Below are 21,042 nucleotides of genomic sequence, written 5' to 3'. Positions count from 1 at the left end.
ATTGCTAACACAATTCTTATTCCCAAACCAGGCAAGCAACTAAATCTAGATAACCTAAGACCCATATCGTTAACATCATGTCTGGGCAAAACCATGGAGCATGTCATACTCAATAGACTTACTAAGTATGTAGAAAACAGAAATCTTCTTCCCCATAACCTGATCGGTTTCCGTCCTGGACTTTCGACTCAAGATGCAATGCTTTTAATCAAACATCACCTTATTCTTGCTAGCCCGCTGCGTACGAGAGCTCTTCTAGGCCTAGATGTAGAAAAGGCCTTTGATCGCATCAAGCACAGGGCCATATTGAATATCCTCTCGGAGATGGGATTGGGTAAAAGATTGCACAATATAGTTAAAGCCTTTCTCGGTGGCCGTTCTGCTTGTCTCAGGTTAGGCGAACTCCAATCGACAACTCTGGAACTTGGGAATCGTGGACACCACAAGGGTCCGTCCTATCTCCCATGTTATTTAATTTGGCAATGTCAAAAGTGGCTCGAGGTCTCGCGCAGATTGAGGGTATCCACTTTGCTATATATGCAGATGATGTAACAATCTGGAGTGCCGAAGGTAATATGGGACAAACAGAGACCAAACTGCAGGACAGCATTTATGTGGTGGAAACAACACTTGAGGGTATGGGACTGAACTGCTCTGCTAAGAAATCTGAACTATTGGTACTACGGAGCAGTAAGCGTGGGCGCAAACCGAACGGATATATCCCAGAGGAAGAACCCCGCATTGACATATACGCGAAGAATGGATAACCAATCAGGCAGGTGGAGACTATTAGAGTGCTAGGACTTCTCCTGCAAGCGAATGGATCTAATTGCAGGATGATACAACACATCTCTAACAAGTCAGAAGAAGTCATTAGGCTTCTGCGTAGAGTTACCAACAAGCATAAGGGGCTACGAGAACAGAGTGCCATAAGATTGGTACGTGCATTCGCCTTTTGCCACTTCTCGTACGTGGCTGGCATGCTACAGTGGACACAGGCTGACAAGAACAAGTTAAACGCTTTAATCAGACGACTTATAAAGACTGCACTAGGACTTCCCATCAGCACGGCTAACGATAGCTTATTGCGCCTAGGGCTGCATAACACACTAGAAGAGATAGCTCAGGCTCAGAAGGTGGCCCACCAGGAGAGACTAATGGGGACACGACCTGGGAGGGCGCTACTTGAAGAAATTGGCGTAGAAATTAACCACCACACCAACGAAGGAGAATTATTAACACAATTGCAAGCGGGACTACGAGAAACAATAAAGACGACCCCGTTCCCTAGGAACATGCACCCGACACATAACCTCGAGAGACGAAAGGCAAGGGCGAAGGCATCCTTCAAGACATAGATCAACATAAGCAGCAGGCGGTGTTCGTTGACGCTGCCTGGGTTAAAAATAAGGATGCGTATACCTCCGTTGTTGTAGACACTCAAGGTAACGTACGGGATGCCATCACCGTCTATACCAAGCCCTTACAAAAAAAATTGTTGAAAGGTCATTGAAATATCATTGTTCAACATCAACAAATGACCTTGAAAGATCATTGGGGAATTGTTGAAACGTTATTGAGGAAATTGTTGACAGGTGTTGATAATTGGCCCGCGACATTTTGTCGAAACATCATTGTGGCCTCTCAATTTGAAAGATCATTGGCATATCGTTGAAACTATGGTATATTTTAAGGTTGAAAGCCCATTGAAGCATTGTTGAAGATGTGTTGTTTGCCAATGTTGAAAGCCCATTGAGGTATTGTTAAAATGTGTTGTTTGTCAATGTTGAAAGCCCATTGAAGCATTGTTGAAGCTCAAAATTGAAAGCCCATTGAGGTATTATTGAAACCTGTAGTTTGTCAATGTTGAAAGCCCATTGAAGCATTGTTGAAGATGTGTCAAGTCTCAAAATTGAAAGCCTATTGAACTATTGTTGAAATGCGTTATTCGTCAATATTGAAAGCCCATGGAAGAATTGTTGCAGATCTGTTGAACATCAACACTACAATTATGTTGAAAATCCTTTATGCCCCACTGGGTATTCAGCAGTTTAAACCTGCACTTTCCTTAAAATACTGCTGAGCTATGTTGCATATAATTACCTTTGATGTCACGTGGGTATGTTTGCTGTGAGAGGATAGGGATAAAATTTAAATGCAGGCGTTTTGTATCGGAGGCCTCTGTCACCCTGGGCTCAAAAGCATGCTCCTAGATTGCCTGTAAGAAACCATATCTTAAAGCTGCTAGCAGTACTGTTATGCCACCTTTTTCAATTGTCAGAGTGAATGGTCCTCCACAAAATCAAGAGTGCTGAACTGATGCAGACAAAAACCATTTTGCTAGGTGAACTGTTTATTTGTAACCAAACATCTGTGTAAATGTACAACCATTTGTAGTTTGAAAACATCAGAACCTTAAAAACTAAAAGTACAAACTTCCTGCAGCTTGACACCATAACAAAATTGAATACAGAAGATGTAGTCTGTGTGTCCCTCAAGTAAAACACATTTCCCAAAAGAAAAAAAATTATAAATATAAATACCTAAATAAATAAATGTACAAGCAGACTGACATGACTAAATAAGAACACTCAAAAAAGGTACTTGCTTTCTGTATTAGGTAGCCAGTGGTACTATAACCATGGCACGATTTGCTTGAGCCTACAGTGCTCAACTGAGACCTAATATGCAGGGAGGTTATCTTTAAGTTTCATGGAATTTATTAAAGACTGGCTGTTGCAGCTAACGTAATTTTAGATACAGAGTGCCGAACATTACTTGCATGAGAAATCAAGACACCATATATGGTCAGCTGATTAACAAAAACTCAGTTCCCAATAAATGTTTTTACGAATTGTAACCGGTAATTTTACAAGGTGTATGCACTTAGAATGAATTTCCAGAATGACACCAGTAACGAGACACATGCCACTAAACTGGCTGTAGAAATGCACTGCTGTAGCAGTTAATTTTTTTTAACAAAATGCACTGTTATGCACTGAAGCACGAAAGTAACCGGAATGCCCATGTATTTCTCTCACATTTATGGAAAAATCTCGGAACTGGCGTCATTGGCTCACTGGCTACAATTTGCAAACTGAAATATGTGCCGTGATGTTATAAGTGAATAAATAAATTTAGAGAATCAGTTTAATGTCTCCATTTCTTGTGCTAGTAATGTACACCTCTGAATAATCCAGCTCAAGAACAGGAATTATGCTACCTGGCACAGACAACTTAAAAAAAAACTGTAAAACTGAAAAAGGATCACTGTACAATCCTTATTTGTTGGTTGAATGGTGTCTTCCAATTTCAGTAAACCTTACATACTTTTGAAACATGGCAATCACAATAAGTGATGCTTATGGGAGCAGTTTATTATGCTGCATTGCTGTTGCGTGATCCAGCTGTGTTTTCTGCCATGATAACGTTCCTGCGCAGGTCATTACATATCAAGTGACTTATTCATATTAACTGCTTCGGACTTTTATATGAAAAAGAAACAGGTATTAGTGATGCGCTGGAATACAACAAAGTTACTCATTGTGTGAGTTCCGTTTCAGTTTTATTCATTGCCACAAATAACGAAAGAATTCACAAAAAGATATGGTTTCATGCAAACATGAAAGGCACATCATTGCCATTACCGGAGATGTTTTGTTGCATTTTAAATTTAAGCGGACTTATACCTATTAATTTTTACTCATGTATTTTAAATAGCAATAAACCATTCTTACAAAGTTATGTAAAATGCAGTTTTTACTGAACTCTGACAATGGCACAGATGCACTTGCAAGTGTGCGATTCCATGCCAAATCAACCAGCGTTTTTTTGACAGCACACATATAGCTGACACACTGCCATATGCTTGCTAGAGTTCAAAACTCGTTACCCACTTTTATTTATTTTTGCCAGATATCTTGTAGCATTTTGGTGACAGTTTAGTTTTCCTGCTCAGCTGAGCTAGAGGACATCAATCAAATTCTTTTTCAAATGCACATTGTATTGACTGAGGCCTTCAAATGGTGTGCGTGGAAATACGGTGAAGTGATGCAACTGCCAAAATAGCCAATTTTTCAAATATTTGAATACTTCAAGTGCTTTTGGTACTGGCAAAAGTGAGTCAAATTGCAATCCGAAAAATTCATAGGACAGAAATTAAATACAGTATTGTAGCCCAGGTGACATAGTATAGCAGAAAAATATTTGAAGCGCTGAAGGTTCAGCTGATCGCCTTTAAAAAAAATTCTAATCTTTTGCAAGAAGCTTCACGTTCAAGGAAAAAACAGCTTTGGTAGTTGGCCAAAAAATGCGATACATTATTGGATAGCTCTATGTGTCTGCTATGCATGTGTGAAGTTAAAGAAGGCATTATTTTTAAATGCGAGAAATTATTTTTTGAAATTTTGTCAGCACCGACTTTTCTCGGAAGTGCGCACAGCTTGCCGGCTGGGATTGCAGACGACAAAGCTGGCTTCGTCTGCAACACAGATGACAGAGAAGCGGTGTTAGGGTCTGCATTTTATTTGCAAGGGACACCTGCTCTAACGCAACGAGGCTTGTGTTTGGTGTGGGCCAGGTAACCCATACAGCCATTGCACATAAAATATCAATACGAGGTCTGTTAGAAAAGTATCCGACCTTTGGCTGAAGAAAAAAGAAACTGGCATAACTGGAGCGTTGGAAACCTAATCACTTTCAAAGTAGTCTCCTTGGGACTCCAGCCACTTCTCCCAGCGGTGCTGCCATTGTCAGAAGCATTCCGAGAAGGCTTCTTTCCGAATGGAGTTTAGCTCAGCTGTCGTTGCAGCCATGTCTTCTCTTGTCTGAAATCGCGCTCTTTTCAATGGCCTCTTGATTTTGGCAAACAGCCAGAAGTCGCAGGCGGCCATATCAGGAAAGTAAGGAGCCTGTCGAACTGCAGGAGTCTGGTTTTTTGCCAAAAAAGTCTGAATCAAGTGCAAGAAATGCGTTGTCATGATGGATGCGCCAATTTCCTGTTGACAACTTCGGTATCTTGTGCCAAACAGCATCACATAGGCCATGGAGGACATCCCTGTAGTAGTCTTTAGTGGTTGTTTGACCCTGTGGTGCGTACCCGTGGTGTACCACACTGCGGGAGTCAAAGAAAGCGGTCAGCAACTTTGACATTGCTGCGCACTTAGCGGTCTTTGGTTGGTGACGTGGAATGCTTCCACTGTAACAACAGGGATTTGGTTTCCGGGTCGTAAACATACACCCAAGACTTTTCACCAGTGATTATGGTGTTCATAAAGTTGGGGTCACTGTTTGTAGAATCCAGCATGTCTATGAGACTTCAACACGAAGCTGCTTTTGCTCCACCATGAGCAGCTTGGGAACGAATTTCAGCACAACTCTCTTCATGGCCAAATCTTCAGTGATAATGGAATGTGGATAAAATGTGCTGATGCCCACCTTTTCTGCAATTTCTTGGATAGTCACACGATGACCCCGCATCACCACAGGGTTCACTTCGGCAATGACCTGGTCATTTCGGCATGTTGATGGCCGACTGGAGCGTGGCTTGCTCTCCACCGATGTGTGGCCATATTTAAACTGGTTGTACCACTCCTTAATCTGTGTGCTGCTCATAGCATAGTCACTTAAAGCAGTCTGAATCTTCCGAATGGTTTCCACTTGGCTGTCGCCCAGTTTCTGGCAAAATTTGATGCAGTAGCACTGCTCCAGTCGCTCCGGCATTTTCCATGCAATAAAAAACCGAAAGCACTGTGTACTACGTCATTCAAACGCTGAGTCCCAGCAATTCTCGCTATTGGCAGGCGGGAAAAAATTCGTGCATGCGCGAAAAGGTTCAAGGGTGGCTGATGAAAACGCACTTGTTCATATTCATCAGGTGTCCGCAAAAAAAAGTCAAATACTTTTCTAACAGACCTCGTACGTATTAATATGTGAGGGAATCCTGCAGTGTTAAAAGATATCTTTCATGCAGTTTACAAAAAGAAATATCGGCTATTATGTAGACAGTAAATCCAGGAAGAGCGCTGATATTGTTCCTACAAAGCATTTTAAAGGGCATGTCGCACTGCAATGCAACATAGAGGGAGCAGGACACTTAGTGCCCTGCTCCCTGGAGCCCAATGATGATCGAAGTAGAAAACACCTTCATAATTAAGACTGAAAACCTACATGAGTATGAACAAATTCTTGTGTTGTTTGCTACCACTGTTTCAGAGCCGGAACATGCTCATATATAAAAGTAATGTGTGCCATGTTCAGTCTGATGTGGTCAGACACCATTGGCGACCACTTTTTGCATTCATGTTAAAAAAATACGAGTTGAGACTGCAGTTGCAGCGCTTGACGTCACCTGCCTTCATGATGATAAAAAAGGCAGTCAGTTTGTTGAGTAGTTTTTGTGGCTAATTATATTAACAATCTTTCCTTGCTAGATGACATGGCTTAATATATTTATGCTATATTTATGCTGTATGTGTGATCCACAAATAAACATTATAAAAAATAATTTATCGCACTTAAAGAATAATACCTTTTTGTTACTTGTCACATGCATAGCACACATGTAGGGCTGTGTAATGATGGGCGACATATACTTTTGTGCCAACCACCAAAGCTAATTTGTTTACCTTCAACATGAAGCTTTTTGCAAAAAAATTTGAACTTTACAGTTTTTTTAGCTGATCAACTGAACCTCCAAGGCTTGAAATATTTTGCTGCTATCCCAAGTCAACCCGTCTGACTTTATATTTCTTTTGTTCCTTCTGCATTTCCCTACATTAGAAGAAAATTCAAACTTTGCAAATTTTGGCAGTCACACCACTTCAGTCTCTTGACATGAACACCATCTGGATATCTGGATCATACAATTTCCCTTTCCAAAGAAATGTGTATCAGTGCCTTCTAGCTTAGCTGGGCAAGAACAATAAATTTTTGCCAAAATTCAAAAAAATGTTTGCAAAGGAAAATAAATGGGGAGCAAGAGTTCGGAGTTTCAACTATATCTGTGATGGTAAAAAAAAACGCTGGTTGGTTGCCCTCGAATTACTCAAGTGTATGTATGAAAGCAAATTTTCTTACTGTATCTACTCAAAATCATGCAAACTTGAAACGGTTGGCCATTATGGAACAGTTGACAAAATTGGGTGGTTTGGCATGAAATGACTTAAGTAACTTAAAGAATATATTAATAAGGAAACACTATCCTTACTGGAACCATATCAAAAACTAACATAAAAATGTAGTGAACTATAACAACGCACAGCACTTGTATTCTGGATTGAGCAATCCAATGTGGGCTTCTCAGGAGACTAGCATAATTTACATAAATAAAATTAACATAAAAATGTCAAGGCATAGAAAGGCACAACATTTGTATGCTCATTTGAGAAATCCAAATTGTGCCCTTCAGAAGACTAACATAAAACATAAAAATGACGAGAGTTACAAAAGCACAACACTTGTGTTTTGGTTTGAGCTGTCCAACTTGGGCTCTTCAGAGGCTATTGGTCCCATGCCAGAAGCGAGGCCAGAGTTCTTTACATAGGGCATGTTGGTACCAGGACATTTGCGACACGTGAAGCCTGCGAAAACAAGAAGCCAGAACAAGTTTTAAAAAGCAACTTCCACATGCAAAAGAATGGCATGCAATATGCCCTCGTTATAATGAAATTGATTTATGTATTTGTGTTGCTTTATTCTAACTTTCCACGAGTACAGCTTTACAGCACGACATTTAAATTTATTCAATGTGCCACAGGATTCCACTAAGTGTCAAGTGCAGGAAAGGGCAAATAGGAACAAGACACTAGCAAAATAACTTTATGAATATCCTCAATGTCGAAGATGTGAACTTTGCTTGCTGAGAAACAAAATGGTGAAAAAAATTCATGTTGTTCTTAAATAAACCTGAAGCGACAACTAAAATTATTTCTTGTAATTTTTCATAATTAAAATGTGCAGCACTTCACTGTGCTTTTCCATGCTCCAAATACAATACTGGCATGTCACTAGAATTGAGTGTGGCTTCATTTGATGTTAAGTTCATGAGTTCACATGCAATCGGAATGTACTTCTCGCCTTACAATGACTTAGGACTTTCTACATTAAAGGAAACACTGCTTACAGCAAAGTATATTTAATGCCTCAACAACTGAATGACTTACAATGAGGATGCCGTGTAGTTATGCACCAAGATGCTTAGCATGACACATGCAGAATGTGACAGATACAAAGAAATGCTGTCTTTTAAGAGCCACATGCCATAGGACTGACTTCTTTAACCCTTTTAGTGTTTACTGCCGAACATCTGTGGCTGTGACGGAACATTCTGAAAAAATTTGCCTTTTCAGAACAGGGTTGCCTAGCATCCCCCTGGAGGTGCTGCAACCTTCTGAGACTTCTAGAAAATATTCTTATAGTGCTGTCGCTCTTTGGGTTTCTCCAAAACTGATTTTTCACTTAGCTCCTTGGTGTCGGTCATTGCAGTAATTTGGGAGTGTTGCCCCAAGTTTTTGTTTCATTACACAAACAAATTATGTTGCTTAATCCTGCATAAAAAAATAAAACACGTAAAACTGCAAATACTAAAATGGTATTGCCACTTTATTGTTATTTAAAAATTAGTTACCAGCTTATTTTCTCGGAAAGTCACTCTGAAGAATAAATTTGCAATAAAAATATTAAGGATGCATGAAAAGTGATTTTTGAGACTGAACCGAATAAAGCCAGAAGCAAATCAAATATTGGATAGCTTCTCAATAATGAACAGATGATATCACAATTAAGGTAAGATGAGGTTCACATCCTAGTATTCTTAAAGTTAGCAAGTTTCTGTCATTGTTATGAAGAGCTGTTTATTAAAAGCACAAATGGAGCAGCAAAACGTTTCTTCACATGCACAGGACTCTTCAGTAAGCATAAATGATTGCTGTACAGCCTCTAAAGTACAGCTACCTAAGTAACGTAGCCTGGTCTGCTATTCTTAAAAGTTCTTATGTTTTATGTCTATACTATGTTATTGGAGGTGAAAATTTACCGTACTTTGGCTCAAATTTCATGTTTTATTGGTGTTTCAACATATTAGAATACTCGCATTTACAAAGTGACCATTCAGACCAAATTGAATAGGACACTATTCGATTCGAAAGTTTTGAGTATTTGCACACCACAAAAAATATATAACTCCTAAATTAGAGAGGCATATTTCTCCCCAAAATGTGATCCTCAACGGCCCAAACAAGAGCGTCAGAAAAGCCCATTCATCTTTTTGATAAATTTAAGCCCATAATCTACTTGGCAATGGTTCATAACCCTGTTAAGAGGTAGGTGGTGTAAGGAAGCAGGAAACAATTCTAACAATGTCAGAATGGGAGTAGTGGACATGTCCGATGGTCTGTAAGAAGCTTTATACAATAGGCCCCAAGAGCTTATTCTCCATTCATTGAAGTATATGGGGAAAAGCCACATAAATATTTTTTTTCCTACCTTAGAATACAAAGTGATAAACTGTGTGTTAATAAATACGAGTCATAGGTTAGGTTAGGTTGAATGAGTAAGCGTCCACTAAACATAGTACTGTTGAAAGTGAAGCTGGCAACTCTGTCCCAGTTGTTTCTTTGATTGAAACAACCAAAAGAAAATTGCCACACCACACCGGTTCCCTCTGCTGAAAGGCTGCTGTCTGGCATAACATGGACCTCCTTCAAGATAGACAGACAGACAGACAACGAACTTTATTTAGTCCTGAGGAGCTACTTTCGGGACCTCCTAACGGGAGGCCATTGTAGCCGCTGGCCGCGCCCACGTGAAGGACAGAACGCCATGACGCTCCGCTCTTTCCTGGGCCCTCTGGATAGCCTGGGCTTGCTTTCGGAGTACCGTGCTTCTGATGGCCTCCTCCCACTCGGCTTCGCTGGAGAGGAAGTCGTTAGGCAACGCGGGACATCGCCAGAGCATGTGAGCCATTGAGCAAAAGGTTTCAGTGCAGTCAGGACAACTAGGGTCCACATCCGAGTAGATCCTACTGAGGAATCCCCGCGACGGGAAAGATCCCGTCTGCAGCATTCTAAGTGTAGCTGACTGACCTCTACTGAGCTTCGGGTGAGGCAGAGGATAAATTCTCCGACCAAGTTGGTAATGTTTAGTGATTTCATTAAATGTGAGGAGTGGATCGTTCTGCTGAGGCCCTTCCTGCCCCTCCGGAGCCTCCAGACCGTCGCGGCGCGTTAGTTCTCGCGCACGGTCGTGGGCAAGCTCGTTGAGGTTTGGGAATCCCTCGAGAACGTTCGTCCCCATGTGTGCGGGGAACCACGTGATATAATGAAAACCGGAGCAAGCCCTTTTCTCTAAAATGGAGGCCGCTTCTCGTGCGAGGTTACCCGACTCGAAAGCTCTGATTGCGTCTCTCGAGTCGGTGTAAATGTAGGTACGCTCTGGATCACACAAGGCCAGCGCAACCGCAATTTGCTCTGCTATACTCGCGGTGGCCGCTCTGACCGAGGCCGAGGACCGAAGAACCCCCCGCCCGTCTACAACCGACAGCGCGAACACTCTCCTGTTCCCGTACTGCGCCGCATCGACAAAGACCGCGGAATCTCTGTCTTCCCTAACTTTCTTCAATATGGCTCGTGCACGGGCTTTACGTCTACCCTCGTTATGCTGCGGATGTACGTTCCGCGGGAAGGGCCTCACCAGGTATGTCGCCCGCGTTTCTCGTGTCAATGTTATACGCCGGTCCTCCATTATCCTAGGAGCCATGCCAACCTCGTCGAGAATTCGCCTGCCAGCTTGGGTTGACGATAGCCTAACCACCTGGGCAGTGACCTGTGCCTCTATGATCTCGTCTATGCTATTGTGCATACCGAGTTGATCTAGCCTGTCGGAGCTCGTGGCAATAGGCAAGCCTAGCACTTTCTTGATGCTCTTGCGCATGAGTGTATTTAATTTGGTCTTTTCCGTTTTTGTCCACACTAGAGCTGACGCCACATAGTTAATATGGCTCATGAGGAACGCGTTGTACATCCGAAGGAGGTTGTCTTCACCTAACCCCTTCTTTCGGTTGGACACCCTAGAAATTAGCCGCAACATATTCTCTGTTTTAGCTGTAACGTGGGTGATTGTTCTGGCATTACAGCCCCTCGCGTCTATGAGCAGGCCTAGGATCTTAACTGAGTCGACTCTGGGAATTTTCTGCCCATTATTCGCGTATAATGCCACGGGTAGCTGGTTGAGGGGTGTCAGACCCCGAACCCCTTGCCTTGCGGGTCTGTAAAGCAACAGCTCCGATTTACTCGTAGACAGCTTGAGACCCGTGTCCGCGAGGTAAGCCTCCGTCTCGTCCAAGGCCGCTTGTAGAGCTTGCTCCATTTCAGCGAGGGAGCCCCCTGGGCACCAGATCGTGATGTCATCTGCGTAAAGTGCGTGACCTATGCCCTGGAGGCCGCCCAGCCTATCTGATAGACCCTTCATGACGATATTGAAGAGCAGTGGCGAGATGACTGATCCCTGAGGGGTACCCCGAGCTCCCAATTCGTACACGCTCGACCGAATCTGCCCCACCTGAATAGTAGCAGTTCTATTCATGAGAAAGGACCTGACGAAGGCCTGGAATTTGACTCCCAGGCCTATCCCGGCCGTGGCTTGCAGAATGTATCTATGGAACACTGTGTCGAACGCCTTAGTGAGATCCAGGGCGAGAATCCCTCTCACGTCCCGGGTGCCGCTATCAAAGATTTGCTTCCTTAGCATTAGCATAACATCCTGCGTCGATAGGCCGGGCCGAAAACCAACCATATTATGTGGGAAGAGGTTTTGGCGATCTATGTACCCGGAAACCCGGTTCAAGATCGCGTGCTCCGCTACCTTGCCTATGCACGAGGTTAGTGATATTGGCCTCATGTTGTCCAAATGAAGAGGTTTTCCTGGTTTAGGGATGAGTGTCACTATAGCCGACCTCCATCTGTCTGGCACCTGTCCTGTCTCCCATACCCTGTTGACCTCCTTAGTAAGTAGTTCCACTGCTTTATCGTCCAGGTTTCGTAATAGCCTGTTAGAAATTTTATCCGGACCCGGAGCCGATCTGCTGTTTAAATTGTAGATCACCGCCCTGACCTCTGATTCTGTGAAAGGCGCGTCCAGTTCCTCTACCGTCGCGCACTCGATCTGCGGATAATCCTCTTCCTGCGTCGGCCCTATAGGAAGGTATCTATCCGCGATCGCATTCAAAAGTGACTCTTCACTGCCGCCCTCCTGTTTGTGCCGGTGTATGACTTTACTAAGTGTTTGCCTTTGATTATCCTTTGTCTGCGCGTCACCCAGGAGGTGCTTGGATAAGATAGGAGCAACTTTAATTCGATGTGGTCTGTTAAAATTGGTGAAACTACTGTTTCGCATCTCGGAACCTGGAGCGCTGTTTTGATTTCTGCAATTTGGTGAACGCGCTCCTGCTCGAGCTGAGCAGTAACCACACTTGAGCATAGCTTCTCAGCGATTCGTGTATTAGAACAACACTTTCAGGCTACTTAAACATGTCGTCCATGCCAATAGATTTGGAGTGTGCTTCACAGACAACTATTCCTTGTAATGACAGCCAAGTAGCACTGCTGATGTGCAAATGCAGCTCATTTTATGTGGTGGAGCCGCTAAACACTTTCAGCAGTGAAGGCAGCTTTTAAGTTTTAGAAGCATTTGAGTTGGCGGCATTAGGCACTCATGATCATATGAACAGTCATTCCAAATGGTAGGCTATTGTAGCACATAACTGCACACACGGGCTACTTGAAAGTCGTTTGTTATGCCATTGGCAAGTTCATAATGTTAGAAAAAAATGTGAATGTATAAATGCAACCGGAAAGGATATATGGTACTTGCCTATAACAGTACTGACCCTGGTGGGGTCAAGAGCCTCTTTTGCCCCTTGGTGTTCCAAAGTCCAAATGGCCCATGAGCTCCTCCTCTGTGAACACATGGTGAAGCAAGGCCCTTGAAAACTTTCCTGGTCCACCATGGCAGGCCATGGTAAGCTGTGCCGGGATAACCTTCTCAATGTACACTCCTACAACCTATGTGAACCTGCATGTTTAAGTAAATGTTAGCAAAACAGTTTTAAGCCTTTCAAGCACATTCACAAACAGCCCTACTGCAAATAAATTACAAAAGTACCTGTTGCAAATCTAGAATGCTAAACTTGACTTCTTACTAGCTTCTTATGCTGTCTGGATGCCACATGTTTCAGAAAAATAATCCAGCACAAACAAGAATAATAAACCAAAGCATCCAAACATCTAGTACTTGAAAAAGGGGAGTACCAGCGAAACACAAATGACACACACACAAGGAAACAGCATTAGACCCGGACGGTCGTTGGGACGGACCAGCGTCCGTCCCTGTCTAACGCCTTTTCAGTGTGTGCGCATCCTTTGTTTTGCTAGTACGCCCCTTTTTCAAGTTCATCATGCACCAACTGGCCCAAGAGCTTCGCTAATGCACATCTAGTACTATTTATTGTGATTACCATTCTTAGGATACTTCATATTTTCAGGTGTTTTCTCTATTTTCCGATCCATTAGTGTCAATGGGTAGCCCATGGTCTTATGGGGAGATTGGGCTGCTATGTTGAGTGAAGAGTTCAAAATCAACCGTCGGAACAGCTTGGGTGACTGGGTATGCGAACCTGGGCATATGCCACTTTTCAATTAATCTCTTTCACGCTACCTTGGGCAACTGCTGCTGCTTGTGTTGGCAAGCAGCATTAGGAGCTCGAAGAGGGACATGATTGTCGATCATTACTAAGATTACCACTACATATCACGTTCGCTTGCTGTGCTCCAGAAGTAATATGCGAGATTCCACTCCACTGTATGAAATGTACACAAGCCGCAAGGACAGTATGTGCCAACCACCACCTCAATTAAATTAATCGACTCGCAAAGCACAGGCTCCACAAGATCACGGAGTGAACTCTGAAGTTTGTGGACAGTCAGTTGATGTTTATGTCAGGGACCTCCAGGGAGACTCGGTCATTTCCTCGATGTGCATCATCGTGCCGTCACACATTGTATTACAATTCTGTCTGTCTCGTTGTACCACCGTTCTCATAGTCATCACGTATCACCACAATTCAAAATATAGACACATATCTACTGTTTATTTAATCTTTATGGAGAATACTTTAAGCGTGAGTTTTTGCAGAGATCATGAATTCTACAGCTTAAAGGAGCACTAAAATAAAATAAATTAAATTCTGCCAAAACCACCATATGATGTTTAAGCACGCCATAGTGGGGAACTGGATTAATCTTTACCAAATCAGACTGCAAGGTACATGGGCAGTTTTGTGTTTCACCTCCATCAAAATGCGGTTGTTTGATCCTGTGACCTCGTGCTTAGCGGCGCTGTGCCAACACCCCTAAGCAACTACGGCATGAAAACACTAAAGAGAAAAATTATTTTAGATGCGTCTGTAAATGACCTTCCTACAATTCAAGAGATCCACTCGTACCGTGAAAAGAGGCTGAGTAAACTGTAAAAGCAGCAAGAGGAAAGATTGGTGGCAGTGTTGCCTTGAAGTTACCACATCAGCTTGCTGTGACGTCATGGATTTTGATGATGTCTGTTCAGGGGTAGAAATTTTTTTTACAAATAAAGATGTTCATCGTATTCCAAAAACCCAAAATAAAAAGCGTCAGCAACTTTTACATAACCAATACAGCCCAAGTTTGAAAAAATACTTGGAATCCATGATGTGACAATGAGGTGTCAGCACGAGGATTTTGGGGCGATACTCAGAAAATTGAACTTTGAGCTTTATCTTCTGTAATAATCAAGCAACTACGAAGAAATTTACAGAAGTAGATATTTAAAATGATGCTTTATTTTAAATTCATTTAGGGTGTCATTAGTGTCCCCTTAATACAAAACAAGGAATGCACCTGGCTGCGTAATAGGTTAACATGCATCACTAGTTCTCATTAAGGTAGGATTATCAGTATAGCAAAGGGTATGCACTGGCTGCTCCAGAGGGGAGCCCTACCACTTCCACTCAACCTCCCTATTTCCGATTTCTTTATGAGCAGTGATGCAATTTCTGTATCTTAACGAGACAATGCCAAGGAGGTTCATGCCATGCTGGCTACAGTATGTGGTGACCGGCACTTCACACCGTCCAGCTCGGTATCAATCTTATTGGAATTTGGCCTTGAAATGCAGAAAGCCCCGATCACTGCTCGTTCATCAGCCAACTTTCTCAATGGGTGCTGCTGTTCTGGTTTTATACCTCTAGCAGCACACTGCTGTATGACATAGGTCATAATACCTTCGTTTTAATAAAACTAGAAAGATGTGCACTCATGTAGATCACTAATGTCCACACCAAGTTTCTGAATGCCCCTCTCATATCAGGCATATACACTGAAAAAGGCACATTCTGCGTTTAATATGTTCCCAAGTGACACTGAAATTCACTCCCAGTCCCGGTGCCGTTGCAAAGTCTTACAGCTGAGTGCTTAACGGCACCATGTCTCCTAATGAAGGCAATCTGCACCAATTGATCACTGGAGTAAATGCCTTGCAGTTGCATCAGCAATGTTTTTTTTTTTCTGCTTCCTGCAATACATTTTCACGGTATCACTGTATTTGATCATGGTGACACTACAGAATGGATGGCCAAAGAATGCACCTTTAGCGTTCCAGCCGGGGCATCTCCCAGCTCATTTTGAATCTGAAAAAAGATGTCAGTATTAAAACGTGAAGCCACGATGCAGCAAAAGCAACAATCAAAACAGCTACATGGACGATTAGGCTGACATAAATGGACGGATACAAATGACTAGTCATTGAATACACTAAAGTGTGGCCGCTCTTGCCAATGGCAGTGTGAGCTTGTCAAATAATTTATTTCACATTCCTCTACTTATTTTAAAAATTATTTCCACGCACCTACTTAACTGTTATGGCCACATAATAAAGGCAGCTCCTTCATATAAAACCAGAGTGCTACATTCTTTTACTCCCCGTCTACCTGATGCTACTGAAGTTTTGCTTACTCTCAAAGAAAGAATTTCACAGAACTGCTCTTTCGACAAAGAATTATTCCAAGCTTTTGGCAAAGCGTCGTCATTTAGTTCACAACGATGCGCTCCCCTTTCAATCTGTTCATTCTATAGTGCTCGGATTCAAAGCAAAAATAGCTTTTCGACATAACTAGCTACTTCTATGGCCACAAGAAACAATGCTAATTATTGATGTTTATGTTGCCGATAACGTATACATGCCGCCTCGAAACGCAGTGGGACGACAAAGCAGATATGCCAGGCATCTCGTTCCTTGACCGATTTTAAAACTTTGTTAAATCAATCAGTTACTGAAGTGCGAAATGCTGCAATTTCACGAAATTACATTATTTTGAATGTTGTAGGACCTGGAGTGCCATGAAATCTGCCTTTACGTGAATGCAAAGAGCGCCTACGCGAAGCCGTTTGGGCGAAGCACTCGATGGCGTCGAATGGAGAAGATGAAAAAAATTACCGACGATTACGTTACTTCCTAATGCGAAATTTGAGCGCAGCGAATAAGCTGTTTCACCTTTTCGATAGATTGAGGCAAAGAAATCGAGCAACACATGTATGCGCTATCACAGAATTTTTTTTTTATTTTTCACACGTATTCCTTTAACAAAGACTCCACTAACAGTTCTTGACAGTCATGAAGGAAGCTTTGTGGTCTGAGAAATAGACTGATATATGTTCGACTTGGTACACCAATGCTTGATTCTCAAAGACGAGATCTATACAAGTGCCTCGCGAGGTTGTCACAGCCGTGGGACGCGTTACGAGCGAGAGGAACGGGTTGTTCTCCCGCATAAGTGTTAGGAAATTGCTGTTTGTCTTTATGTCAACATTAAAGTCCCCCACTACTAACATCGGTGTGGATCGATGGACGGTTAATGCGAGTTGCCGGAAGTGCACGACGTCTTTCGTGAGTGCGGTAGCGGACTCACGAAAGCGGTATCAGTCGGTCGCTGCTAGCGCTGGGGGGATGAAAGGGGGGCGGAGCTGTTTACGAGGCCGACGACAACGCCGACGACGACGCGAAACCCAGGAACGGACGCCAAAGAGCTGCGCTCTAAAAAGAAAGTTGAATGCGCGCGAACTGGTAGAAAACAAAACACACGCGGTTGGCAAGGCGTATAACTCGATGATTTCGCAGCACTCTGTGGCATCACCCCTATTGTATCTCATGTATCGCATAGAATCACATGTACAGGCGCTCCCAGAATAATTCGGAACGCCGGACACGCAGCTGCTCGTCGGCGGAGCGCGCCGGCGGATAAATACAGGCAAGATTTGCGCATGCGCGGTCTCCCTAGCGAGCAAGTTTCGCTCCCTAGTGCATCTAGATTGGCGTTGCCTTGCTCCAAGAAGGTAGCGCTAGGTGCCCTCGGCGAATGAATGTCTAGCACAGCATGCATGCACCGTAATCTATAAATAAAGGCTTGTGGATTCCTTGCAGCGTATTCTCGCCATGGTCTACATCCCGTCTGGGAGATAGCAATGCTTTGCGTGATTACATGCTAATGAGGCGGTTTGGCTACAACGGCATCGCTACCTTGTTTTTCCACCGTGTTACCCTGTCCTGCGAAGTATTAACTCTTAGTAAAATAGCTTCCTATCCATGTTACTACTAGCTTCGTAATATGAGGACAATTACCACTATTACATGACCCCTCTTAACGAGTGTGTCTGCGATAGTGGCAATAGAAAAGTTTACAATATGAAATAACGCGGTACGTTCATCAAGGCCAATTTCACGCACAAGAACTCACTTTATGCTAAAGGCACTCTAATGAACTCTTCACGACTCTAGTCATTTATTGGCGCACACCGTTACGTGGTTCGCATATATTGTGCGCCAATCAATCACGGAATCTGGACCCTAGGTAGCGAGTATCCTTACCTATTGATCGCGTGTCGGCGTTTGTTGGCGAAGATACTCATTTCCATGCTCATTTTATTTTGCTCAGAGGAAATATGCAATGACAATCATGGGTAGGCTGTGTGAGCTGAATGCAAAAAAAAAATAGTAAGGAGAGCATAGTAAATCTAAATGACAGGAAGAACACCCATGGGTCTATTTTTTCCACAGTAAACAAAAAGAATCGAAACGTAACTGTTTCGTCTAAAGCTGTTGGCATGTTCCGCTATCAATATCTCGCGAATGCACCGTCCACGGGAAGCGCAGCTTGTACGCGGCGTGGAATTTGGCTCGTAGAGCGCATCTACGAAGTCCCTTCTCTCACCAAGGCGCTTCCACTCGCGCATTATGGCGAGCCAGAGCTCGTCGACACTGGCCCCTTCCAGATTCAGCTTGCATAAACTTTCCTTCATCATGCCCCACACGTTCTACATAACATTGAAGTCTGCACCTTTCGGAGGCCAGTCAAGAACGCGAACACTACGTTCTTCAATAAGTTTTTCCACAGCTGTGGCGGTGTGCACCGGGCCCAGGTCTTGTTGGAACAAGTAGCAGCCATATTTAAATGGCCCTTCCAGAGCGTGGTAGTCCATAATTTCACAGTAAGCTTTAGCTGTGAACGATGGGGACAGTCGGATTAGCGGACCGAGGCCCTCTTTGCTAATTGCTCCCCAAACGTTGATAGTACAGCGGCCGCTGCTGTAGATCTCGTAAACATACCCAGGCTCGTATCTACACGAAAAGAAGGGAATAGATAATGATCTTTTCAGATGAAATACCGTTTGCGCGTCCGAAGAATTTGTGCTTAAAAGATCAGAAAGAAAATGAAAATACCTGCAGTTATATGGTCTCCATACGCGGCGCTCTTGACCCGATCTAGATGAAAATGTCGATTCATCTGAGAACATGACTTCCTTCCATTCTTCAGTCGTCCAGCGCTCATATGCCCTGCTAAACTCAAGGCGCCGGCGTTTTTGGTGCTCCGTAAGGTGTGGCTTTTGTGCCGCGACAAATACACGAAGACCAGCCGCTCGAACGCGCCTTCTAATTGTTTCCTCACTGACTTGCACGTTGAGGGCTGTCTTGATCTAGCGGGCGCTCCGAAAAGGATTAGCAACGGCTGCAGCAACAATGAGAAGTCGGACCCTTCCGACGTGCATCTGTGTCGTTCCGATCGTGCTGCATCTTTGAGTCGGCTATCTTCATCCCTGTATGCTTGGATTATTCGGTTGACCGCACTTAGACTTTCCCGTGAGGCGGCATATCTCACGTTGAGGTATATACCTTGTGAACTGAGCTTAATTCTATTTCTCCGCACGTTCATCGGCACTCTTTTGGGCATGTTACCTCGATAGGAATAGGGCGAAATTCGCGTAACTGTCATTGTTTCAATGTGTTCCTATCTCTTTATCAATCGAGCCGCCGATATCATCACGGTTGCATCAGACGAAAGCGCCGCCCTTTGCCAGTGCTAGTCATGGTCACCTACCGTAAATATTTTGAGCAAATGATAAATACGGCCCGCATGAAAAATGAAAAAGAAAGGCGCTCAAGCACCCGAACATGCAGACACGAGCGCTTATGCTCCAACGCGAATGCATGCTCAGAGACAGCTTGTCACAGACACCACCGGCCCAGCCCCCCGTGACAAAACGTTAAGGGGCACCTAAGGCTACCGTTTTGCAGACACGCAACACAAACTAGACGCACCAGGGAGCCAAGCTTGCTCGCTAGGGAGACCGCGCACGCGCATACCATCGCACTTCTTTTTCCACGGGCGCGCTCCGCCGGCGGGCGGCCGCGTGTGTTGCGTTCCGAATTATTCTGGTAGCGCCTGTACACCCTTCAAATTCTTTATTATTATTGCGCGACAGCCTCCTCTATGTTTTCCAATCGCGCGAACATCGGCCGCGTGGCGTATCAGGTAGTGGCCTAGAAGCACCGCGTAGTCACTCGATCCTGAAGGGAACAGCGCAACAGAATACACTTTCGCCGATCCCACCGCCCCCCGCAATTACAAGCTCGCCCACACGCCTTGTACTAGCGTGGCCCAAACGAAATATCTTCGATTACAGTACAGATCGGATGGTTTCACGTCGCACTGTTTTGCGCTCATTAACAAGGCTAACTTAATCGGTGCTCGAATAATATTTGGGGTTTTACGTGCCAAAACCACTTTCTGATTATGAGGCACGCCGTAGTGGAGGACTCCGGAAATTTTGACCACCTGGGGTTCTTTAACGTGCACCTAAATCTAAGCACACGGGTGTTTTCGCATTTCGCCCCCATCGAAATGCGGCCGCCGTGGCCGGGATTCGATCCCGCGACCTCGTGCTCAGCAGCCCAACACCATAGCCACTGAGCAACCACGGCGGGTAATCGGTGCTCGAACACCGTATCAGAAATCATGGCGTACAACATGCTCTGTTTTAGCTGGCACCACATAGCTGCCTTACGTCACCACAAGCGGAGTGTAAAGTTAAACCAGCACATAACTCCACGTTATATACCACAAAGCTGGTGCTGTACAACCAATTCTCGCAACGGAAGGATAGTACTAGGAATGAAAACTAGAAAAGAGGCGCGCGGAAGACACGCACAAGCGCTGAAATAATTCCCGCGCTTCCGTTCACCGCGTACGTCGCAATGGACGAACAAGGGAAATTCGAAACACTCACTCACCCTTGATGCGGCCGAGTCGGAGGCGATCATGGCGATCTTCGAGGCAACAAGCCCTTAAAAAGCGAGCAACACGCAGGAATACTCCAAAGATGTCACAGCGAAGCACGCAAAGAACGCAGAAAACTCGGGAAGCTCTCAAGCAAAAGGCGTGCACGATCTCGCCGGAATGCGCCAAGCAGCAACAGCATATACGCGCAATCATACATGTATACTTATACAAATACACGCTTACATTATCATAAATTTTATCATTTCATAACAAATGTGGTAATGTCATGTTATTACTGGACAATTGTTGCGATTTGCAAGTGTATGAAAGTTTTTGCTTCGCTTCTTTGATGAACTACTTTCTTTAGCGCAGTAACTGAGTGCACCGGCCGGAGCTAATGGGAT

The 21,042-nt window shown here is 43.9% G+C and overlaps 1 long non-coding RNA gene across 1 annotated transcript; it reads right to left on the bottom strand.

Annotated features, from left to right (window-relative positions):
* Positions 1–12,871: 12,871 nt before the first annotated feature.
* Positions 12,872–20,811, bottom strand: LOC135921158 (uncharacterized). Its single transcript, XR_010570478.2, has 3 exons — positions 20,650–20,811; positions 15,674–15,715; positions 12,872–13,068 (listed from the first exon to the last, which is right to left on the bottom strand). It is a non-coding gene; the product is annotated as an uncharacterized lncRNA (long non-coding RNA).
* Between the last annotated feature and the right edge of the window lie 231 nt (positions 20,812–21,042).

The sequence above is a fragment of the Dermacentor albipictus genome, chromosome 8, assembly GCF_038994185.2.
Source record: "Dermacentor albipictus isolate Rhodes 1998 colony chromosome 8, USDA_Dalb.pri_finalv2, whole genome shotgun sequence".
NCBI lineage: Eukaryota > Metazoa > Arthropoda > Arachnida > Ixodida > Ixodidae > Dermacentor > Dermacentor albipictus.
This window is presented reverse-complemented; position numbering and strand designations above follow the sequence as displayed.